Source organism: Austrofundulus limnaeus, unplaced genomic scaffold (assembly GCF_001266775.1).
Source record: "Austrofundulus limnaeus strain Quisiro unplaced genomic scaffold, Austrofundulus_limnaeus-1.0 Scaffold1345, whole genome shotgun sequence".
In the NCBI taxonomy this organism is placed as follows: Eukaryota; Metazoa; Chordata; class Actinopteri; order Cyprinodontiformes; family Rivulidae; genus Austrofundulus; species Austrofundulus limnaeus.
In genome coordinates, this window is record NW_013953747.1 from 65,785 (window position 1) to 73,204 (window position 7,420).

General features: G+C 37.6%; 1 long non-coding RNA gene across 1 annotated transcript; it reads right to left on the bottom strand.

Annotated features, from left to right (window-relative positions):
* Positions 1 to 2,169: 2,169 nt before the first annotated feature.
* Positions 2,170 to 3,080, bottom strand: LOC106535033 (uncharacterized). The gene is made up of 2 exons (XR_001312406.1): positions 2,935 to 3,080; positions 2,170 to 2,554 (listed from the first exon to the last, which is right to left on the bottom strand). It is a non-coding gene; the product is annotated as an uncharacterized LOC106535033 (long non-coding RNA).
* Positions 3,081 to 7,420: the final 4,340 nt, after the last annotated feature.

The window sequence follows — 7,420 nt, forward strand, 5'->3', positions numbered from 1 at the left end:
AGTTTTGTTTCTGTTCTGAGTTAAATCGGAGACTTTTTCAATCCTTTTAGCAACATTTTCTTTGTTAAAAACGACTATCAACAAATCGAACTTCTATTTCTGGTGTTATTTCTGTAGCTGCTTATGTTTGGAGATGGACTTCTATCACTCTTTCTGACTTCTTCTGTCCAGCGGGTGCTGCTGAGCCCCTTCACCATCATAAAACACTCACAGACGGACACACTTCACACTAGCTTCGCACCAGTAACAAGCTGCACATAATAGCAGTTTGAATGTTGTTGACTGGATTTTGGTGAAGCCATTATAGTCTTGTTTACAGAGAAAAACTTAGCATTAAACAGCAGGGCTGATCAACTCCTCAGATTAATTTGGTGCAAAAGGTGGGAAAAGTAACAGGTCTTTTCAGCTGTCCTGGTGKCAAAGTGAGCTGGCTGCTGTAAAACACTATAGAATAATCTGGAAAATGATTATAAAAGCATTGGATCAATTAATTCCTTTAAAAAAATCAACGCAAATTTGTTAAAGAAATATGAAATTGTTTAATTTGTACTTGTTTGAGTCACTGTTTGAGGAGTTGAATTTTTTTAGTTTTGTTTTATTATTTGGTTTATTGTTTGAAATTAATATTTTTTTGTAAATAGGAGCAGGTATCATAAGATATTTTTCTTCTTCTGCGGCCTTTCATTTTATTTTATTTGTATTGTTTTGTTGTTTGTAATGTTTTGTTTTTAAAAAGGAAATCAATAAATACAATAAACTAAACAAAATGATCTGTGACAAGGTCACAGATCATTTTCTTGAAAAGGAACGGAGGGTAGAATTTATAACCCACACATTTTATAATGTAGGCTGAAACTGAGCTTCCTCTCCTTGAAAGACCAGCATCCGCCACTGGATGATAGACTGTGGACTGTGGATATGGAACATGGAATGTTACATATTACAAATAACATTGTGCATTAGTATACACCATTTTGCAACCTTTATTGTTGAAGTACAATACAGATWAATTCTGTCCTGTATTACATTTCTACACCCCTTTTACAAATATTGACACTACATACAACAGTTTTATCACTATCATAATTTAAATAAATGTTTTACATGTTCTTCTGGCTACTGTCACCACTAAGAGTTTTGCTGTGGGCAGCACCACATCTCCTTTTCTMCCACTCCATTCTTCAACTCCACTTAAGCAGAAAGCTGAGGACCCACCAATAAAGTGTCCTGTCTTTGAGGGCACATCAGGAGTTTGAAGCCAGTGTAAGCTGTGTAGGTTCTTCTGACACCACCTACTTCCCCAGCATGTCTGAATCTGTTGACATCACTAAAGAGCAGTCAGTTAACTTTGCATGTTATAGATATTTCTAAATTTTGCTTTAACATGTAGGCCTATTCAAAACTATTTTTGGAAACAACTGGTCTTGCAGCGTTAACATCTTTTGTTCAACAGAACAATGGCCAAAACAGTGATGGACTTGGAGAAATATTTGGTGCATGAAGAATACCTGCTAGAGATTTTTAAAATCTGCCCCACCTGCTCAAGAGTCTGCAAGGTTTGTAAAAGGAACATTCATTTCAGTGACCCAGAGGTGCCTCCATAACATTCCTAAATCCATAACCTCTAACATTTTGGAAACAATTGAGCAACAAGAAATAGACTTATATTTGATCTAGATACACAATTTAAAATTAGTTATAAACACAAAATTTCTACATTTTCCTAATTTAGAAACATGTACACCCAAGTAGACAGTTTACATGGTCAATAAAAAGGTTTGCCTCAGTCACTTCTCAACACACCTGAGCACTTTTCCACCAYGATTAAATGGGTGTGGAGATTTACAGGTGGTGTTTTACTACCTCTAGTGATGACAAGTTGAAATAACACCAACAACATAAAAATGTCTGTAACAGATGACATGAATTACTCAAACAGTATGCTATATTTTGTGCTCTCTATCCTGTCTTTTTTAGAATATGTCAGTGAGCTCATGGGCTTCCTTTTTYATGATGTCATCCTTGACCCTGCCTGTCTCTGGATTCCTGTGTGAACAGTATGAGCTACCTGAGAAAGCAGATGCAGTTGCAAAGCATGTGTCCAGATTCAATGGTCCAGGTACGTTAGGAAAGAAGTATTTTAAAAATAAATTATTTGTTACACAGAAATGTCATTACACAGGAAATAATTTAATATAAGTGCAACATTGGATACATAGATTTTTTTCATTTTATCAGTTTGTAAAATTCTGTAGTTTTTGTGATTACAGAAAATGCAATGATGCTTATTTTAACAACAAAACAACAACAGAAACAGAAAGAAAAAGCTGAAAACATATTTAAACATTTATGAGTATCTACCATTTTTTCATATTCTACAAATAAAATCAAACAATTATAACACACATTTAAATGGGAGGTTTAAACCCTGTGTACTCGCCATCTTCGTCTGGGAACTCCTGGTGAATGCGGCACAACACAGGAAGGGATGATGACACGGTTGTCCTATCCACCGACACCAGGACACAAAACTTCTGTAAGCCAGCGAGCACGTCTGTAATTACAAACAAGATGGAATTTTATACTTTTATATTTGTTTAGGTGGTGTTTTTGGTTAGGTTGTCCTATGAAGAAAAAATTGACACTAAAACTGTCTTTTTTTAAACAACTGATTTCTGTTGTCTTTGTTGAACTGGTCTGAAACAGAGTTGAACATTTGTTTTATTGATTGATGCAAAACAAAAACTGCCCATTCTTTCCCAAATGTTTTCATGTCTTACAGATCAAGACCCCAGAAAATAAGTTGGAGTCATGAAAATGACATCTGCCTCAGCATTTTGAACTTTGAATCACCTTTTTAAAGACAAGTACTTTGATCAACACAAATGTAATTACACATCAGAAAGCAATAAAAACTATTTTTGTCTAACTTACACAGCTTGTTCCTTTGCCTCTAATGGCCCAGGGTCTGCCTGATAAATTTTCAGGGCATTCTGCAGGGAGTAGGGGTTCAAGCAGACGGACTCAAGGCCTGGATGAAAGGTCATGCAGCGTGGATTCTCTGGCATTCCAAAAGAGTARTACATGAGGAATGAAAGATAGATAATAAGGTCACAGTTGTCAGCAAAACAAACAAATAAAATAAAATAAGCCGTAAGAAGACAAAAAGAAAAACAAACTATACATAATGTGTTACACATGGAGTTTTTGTTTTTATTATTTTATTTATTTAACCTTTATCCAGGTAAACTGTTTGAGAACCACTTCTCATTTACAAACATGACCTGCCATGCACTCAGTGCATTGCAATATACAAACCTACATATTCAGTCATAGTAAAATGATTGTAAATTTTAATTGCGATTAAAAATTTTAACCTATGCCCATGCAGCACTAAAATTAATCAGATAACCCGATTAATTTCACAGCCCTAATTTTATACAATAACCAATTTTCCATAATGACTTTTGAAACTTATTTATTCTTTCTGTATTATCAGGGAGGCTGTTCCMTCTTTGGTTGAGGGTCTGGAGTACAGTGGACCTGTACAGGAACCATCCACCAAGAAACAGAGGACAATGGGAGAAGACAGACAACATCATTTGGCGTTGGAGATAAAAGCACTTGCAGCTTCCACCTAGTGAAAATAAGGAGTAACTACTTCACCACACTGCCCATTTGAAGTAGTGCTACAGGCTGAAATATACATTATGATATGAATACAGTTGAAACTAAAAGTTTACATACACAAAATAAAACAACACATTCACATTTTTTCCTCACTGCCTAAAATTAAATAAGACCAAAGTTCTCTTGTTTTTGGGTCATTTAGAATTACCAAAATTATTTACTTTTGCTATATGTCAGAACGACAGAAACAATATTTAAGAGAGTGATTTATTAATAARTTCAAAGTCAAAATTGTACATACAAAATGATTACTATCTCTTTAAACAATGAGGTAAAGCTCAGAGGTTCTCATTTAGAAAACATAGCTTAGGATCCATATTTAAAGTGTACATACATACAAAAGCGATCAAAGCGAGCAAGTGTTCTGCTGGCCATCACAAAGCCCTGATCTCAGTCCTGTGGAGAAGTTGTGGGTAGATCTGAAAAGGCATGAGAGTGAGGTGGCCTACAAACCTAGCRCTGAGTGATGCCGTTGTAGATACAACCCTGATCAAAATCATAATTATGATTTTAATTAAGAGCATATCTGTAGGTTTGGAAAGGTCCCCAGTTATGCAAAACAGTTCAGTCACCAAAATACTCACAGAAAACACAAAGAGTCGTAATTTTATTTTGGCCAGTTAAAAACTAACTGACTTTTATTAAAAGGATAATATATGGTTAACAAGTGATTACAATGATTTGAACAATAAATGAGATCTCAATATAACACAATTAATCTTCTAATTTTCAAGCAGTTGAACTAATTAATTAAGCAGTTTGTCTAACAATTTTAACTAAGCAAAAGCTGGTTATTTATGTACCTTCAGGGTTCTGTGTGTGTGTGCGTATGTTTATGTGTGTGTGTGAATGTGAGAGATGAGAGAGAGAGGGAGAAGACAAGACAAACAGACAGACAAACAAATAAATAAATCTTTCCTAAGGTTATGATCTTTAAATTGTGTATTTTAGCTGTGAACCTGCGGACCAAGTGAGCACACGTCAGCAGCTTTACTGTAGCCCCATGCTAACCAGACGAGGTGTGTCGACAAGATGCCAGCTCAGGTGTCAGCCTGGTGACCAGCGAACACTGGGGCCTTTCTTTGTCGGTGGTTGGAGTCTTGGAAGCCTTTTGTGGACTCGGTGCTGTCAGCACTGTGGAAGAACCGGCTCAAAACCGGTGCCCTGTCAGGAACTTTGGAAAACTCACAGCAAGGGTGTTTGTGGTCGTTTTGAGCTCAGGAGGCTCAAACAAAAGTTGTACTCCAATAAAAGAATGTTTCCTTGTAAAATTGAAAAAAAAATGCTACAACAAAAAGAAAGTGGAAAAATAGCTATTTTCCAGTACAGAAGCAAGAAGCTAGAGAGAGGCAGCCAGCACCCCCTTGACCCAGCGGAGCGAAACAACAGACAAACTGACGAACAGAGCAAAAGAAGAGTTTTTAAAGAGTAACTTATCGCAAAATTAACTTTTTTRAGCTGATAAACTGTCTAGAATGTGTCTAAAATGTTATATAGTACTGTTTCTGTGCTAATTTTGATGTTTTTGTGCGMATTTGTTCAAATCTGTAATATTTGGTCTAAAAACGTGTTTTTGCTGCTCATATGGGTAGAGCAGTGGTACTGCAGGCTAATTTGCATATTGGTTAACGGCTCTCCGCTGTGACGTGTCTTCTCCACAGTTTCGTCACAGCGGCTGTGTTCTGGTATAAAAGCCTCTCTCTAAGACACGCCCCTGCAGCAGTCAGAGGGTGGAACAGTTAGCAAGCTTAGCATGATCGTCTGTTGACCTTCAGCCTCGGGTGGGGAGAGCTGACTGCTGCACTGCTCTCTCTCTGTCCCCCCCCCACCAACACACACACCAGCAGTATGTCCTGCACAGCCGGAGGGGAGGAGGGAAAAAAAGGCAGAAACACAGCGGGGCAGCTGCAGCCCTAACGGACCGAACTTCAGTCAAACAAGACCCAACACTTATTCCTGATTTAAACTAGTGATCTTGTGAACAGCTACAGCTGTATGCTTTTATTTTTTTTATGTCAGGCTGTCGCGGAGCGCTCCACCTCCTCTGTCCAGTGCTGGTGTGGTGTGAGGCGGACAGCTAAGCCGAGGCTGCTGGAGCTCAAGGTCCTGACCCAGGGAGCCAACACGAGTTAGTCCCAGACTGAGCTGACTTGATCAAGTCTCTCTCTGCCTCTGGTGTGGTGGGGGGTGAAAAATCCTCCACCTCAGACCGTTTAGAGATGTAACTATCTGCGTCGCTGTGGTCACTCTCCATGTAGCATCAATTATGCTAATGCTAGCTGTCGCATTCTCTCGTCCTGGCCACACCTCCGCTCTCTAACCCCCCACTTTGATGCATTTTTCAAATTTCGCCTTGGGGCGGAGTTATCTTTTCACAGCGGGGTAAGATACACTTTAAAGACACAGTGAGTGCTGTGTGTTCTCACAGGAAAGACCAGAGTGTGGGAGGCAATTGTGTTTATCTTGCAGGTGTGAGAATGGTGGAGGTTCGCATGTGAACCGTGTGTGTTGTTCTGTATGGACCCAATATCAGAAAATAATAGCACACAAACATTTTATGAGCAGAAGCAATTCAACTCTTAAAAGACATTCTTAATATTCTAATTAACTAATGGTTAATTATGAACATMGACTAAATAGACTATTAAAATGACTGAGTAATGCTTAAAAACAGAAGAAATAAAGGAACAAAAACAAAGCCTTAACTAAGATATGTATTCTGTTACATTAACTCTTAAATTTCTAAACATGTTCAAAACAAATGCAAATTATTATAAGCTATTTAGAGAGCCCTTAAAATAAAGATAAAAAGTCAAACATATTAAAGGGTTGAAGCATTTGAATTATACATGTTTGAGGAAAAACAATAACAGAAGGATTTGTTTTATTTTGTTTTGTTTTTATCAACAAACAGCAAGGAGAAAAGGCAAAGCTTTTATTTTTTTATAGTTCTTCGGCAGAGCTGAAATTGTTCAGTCTGAAGAGAGGAGAGGTTTGACCCCAGGTGGTCAAAGGTCTACCAGTGGTGAAGTGAGGTGAGGGGGTTTCCCCTACACCGTTCTGTCAGGAGGAATGGCCCAGAACTCTATTTGAGAAGCTTGAGGAAGGAAACCAAGAAGGTTTAAAACAAGTCAGGCAGTGAAGAGGATATTATCCAATACTGAACAGATGGAAAGTTTTGAATGCAAAGAAAGTTAAAAAAAAACTAAACATTTTCTCAATACATTTTATGGCATTTAACAAATAGAAATAATTTTGGTGATTCTAACTAACCTAAAACAAAAGTTTGGTTTGATGTAATTCAGAGAGTGAGAAAATTATGTGGATGAGAGTTTTATTCTGTTTATTTAAATTTCTGGTTTCAACTGTATATAGTGTTTATCATTGTAAGTCACCACCCACTCTACTGCACCTGTCACCTGTAGAAAGAAGCTGTGTGAAGCTGACACCCCACCCACACAAAAAATAAAAACTAGTAAGCGGATTGGTTAGTGCTTCGTTTGTGCAGGTTTGTGCAGTTGAAATTAGCGTTTGTGCTGTAATACTTTTAGAGATATTACTAGTTTTTAGTGTAAGCCGATGACGTAATCTTTCCCGCAGCAACTTCCGGAATGGTGACGTCATCGGGCCAATTTTTAACTTCAAATATCTCGAAAACTAAACCTGCACAAACGGAGCACTAACGAACTAGCCCACTTTGGTTTACTTTTGAAGCGATATGGGGTGATGG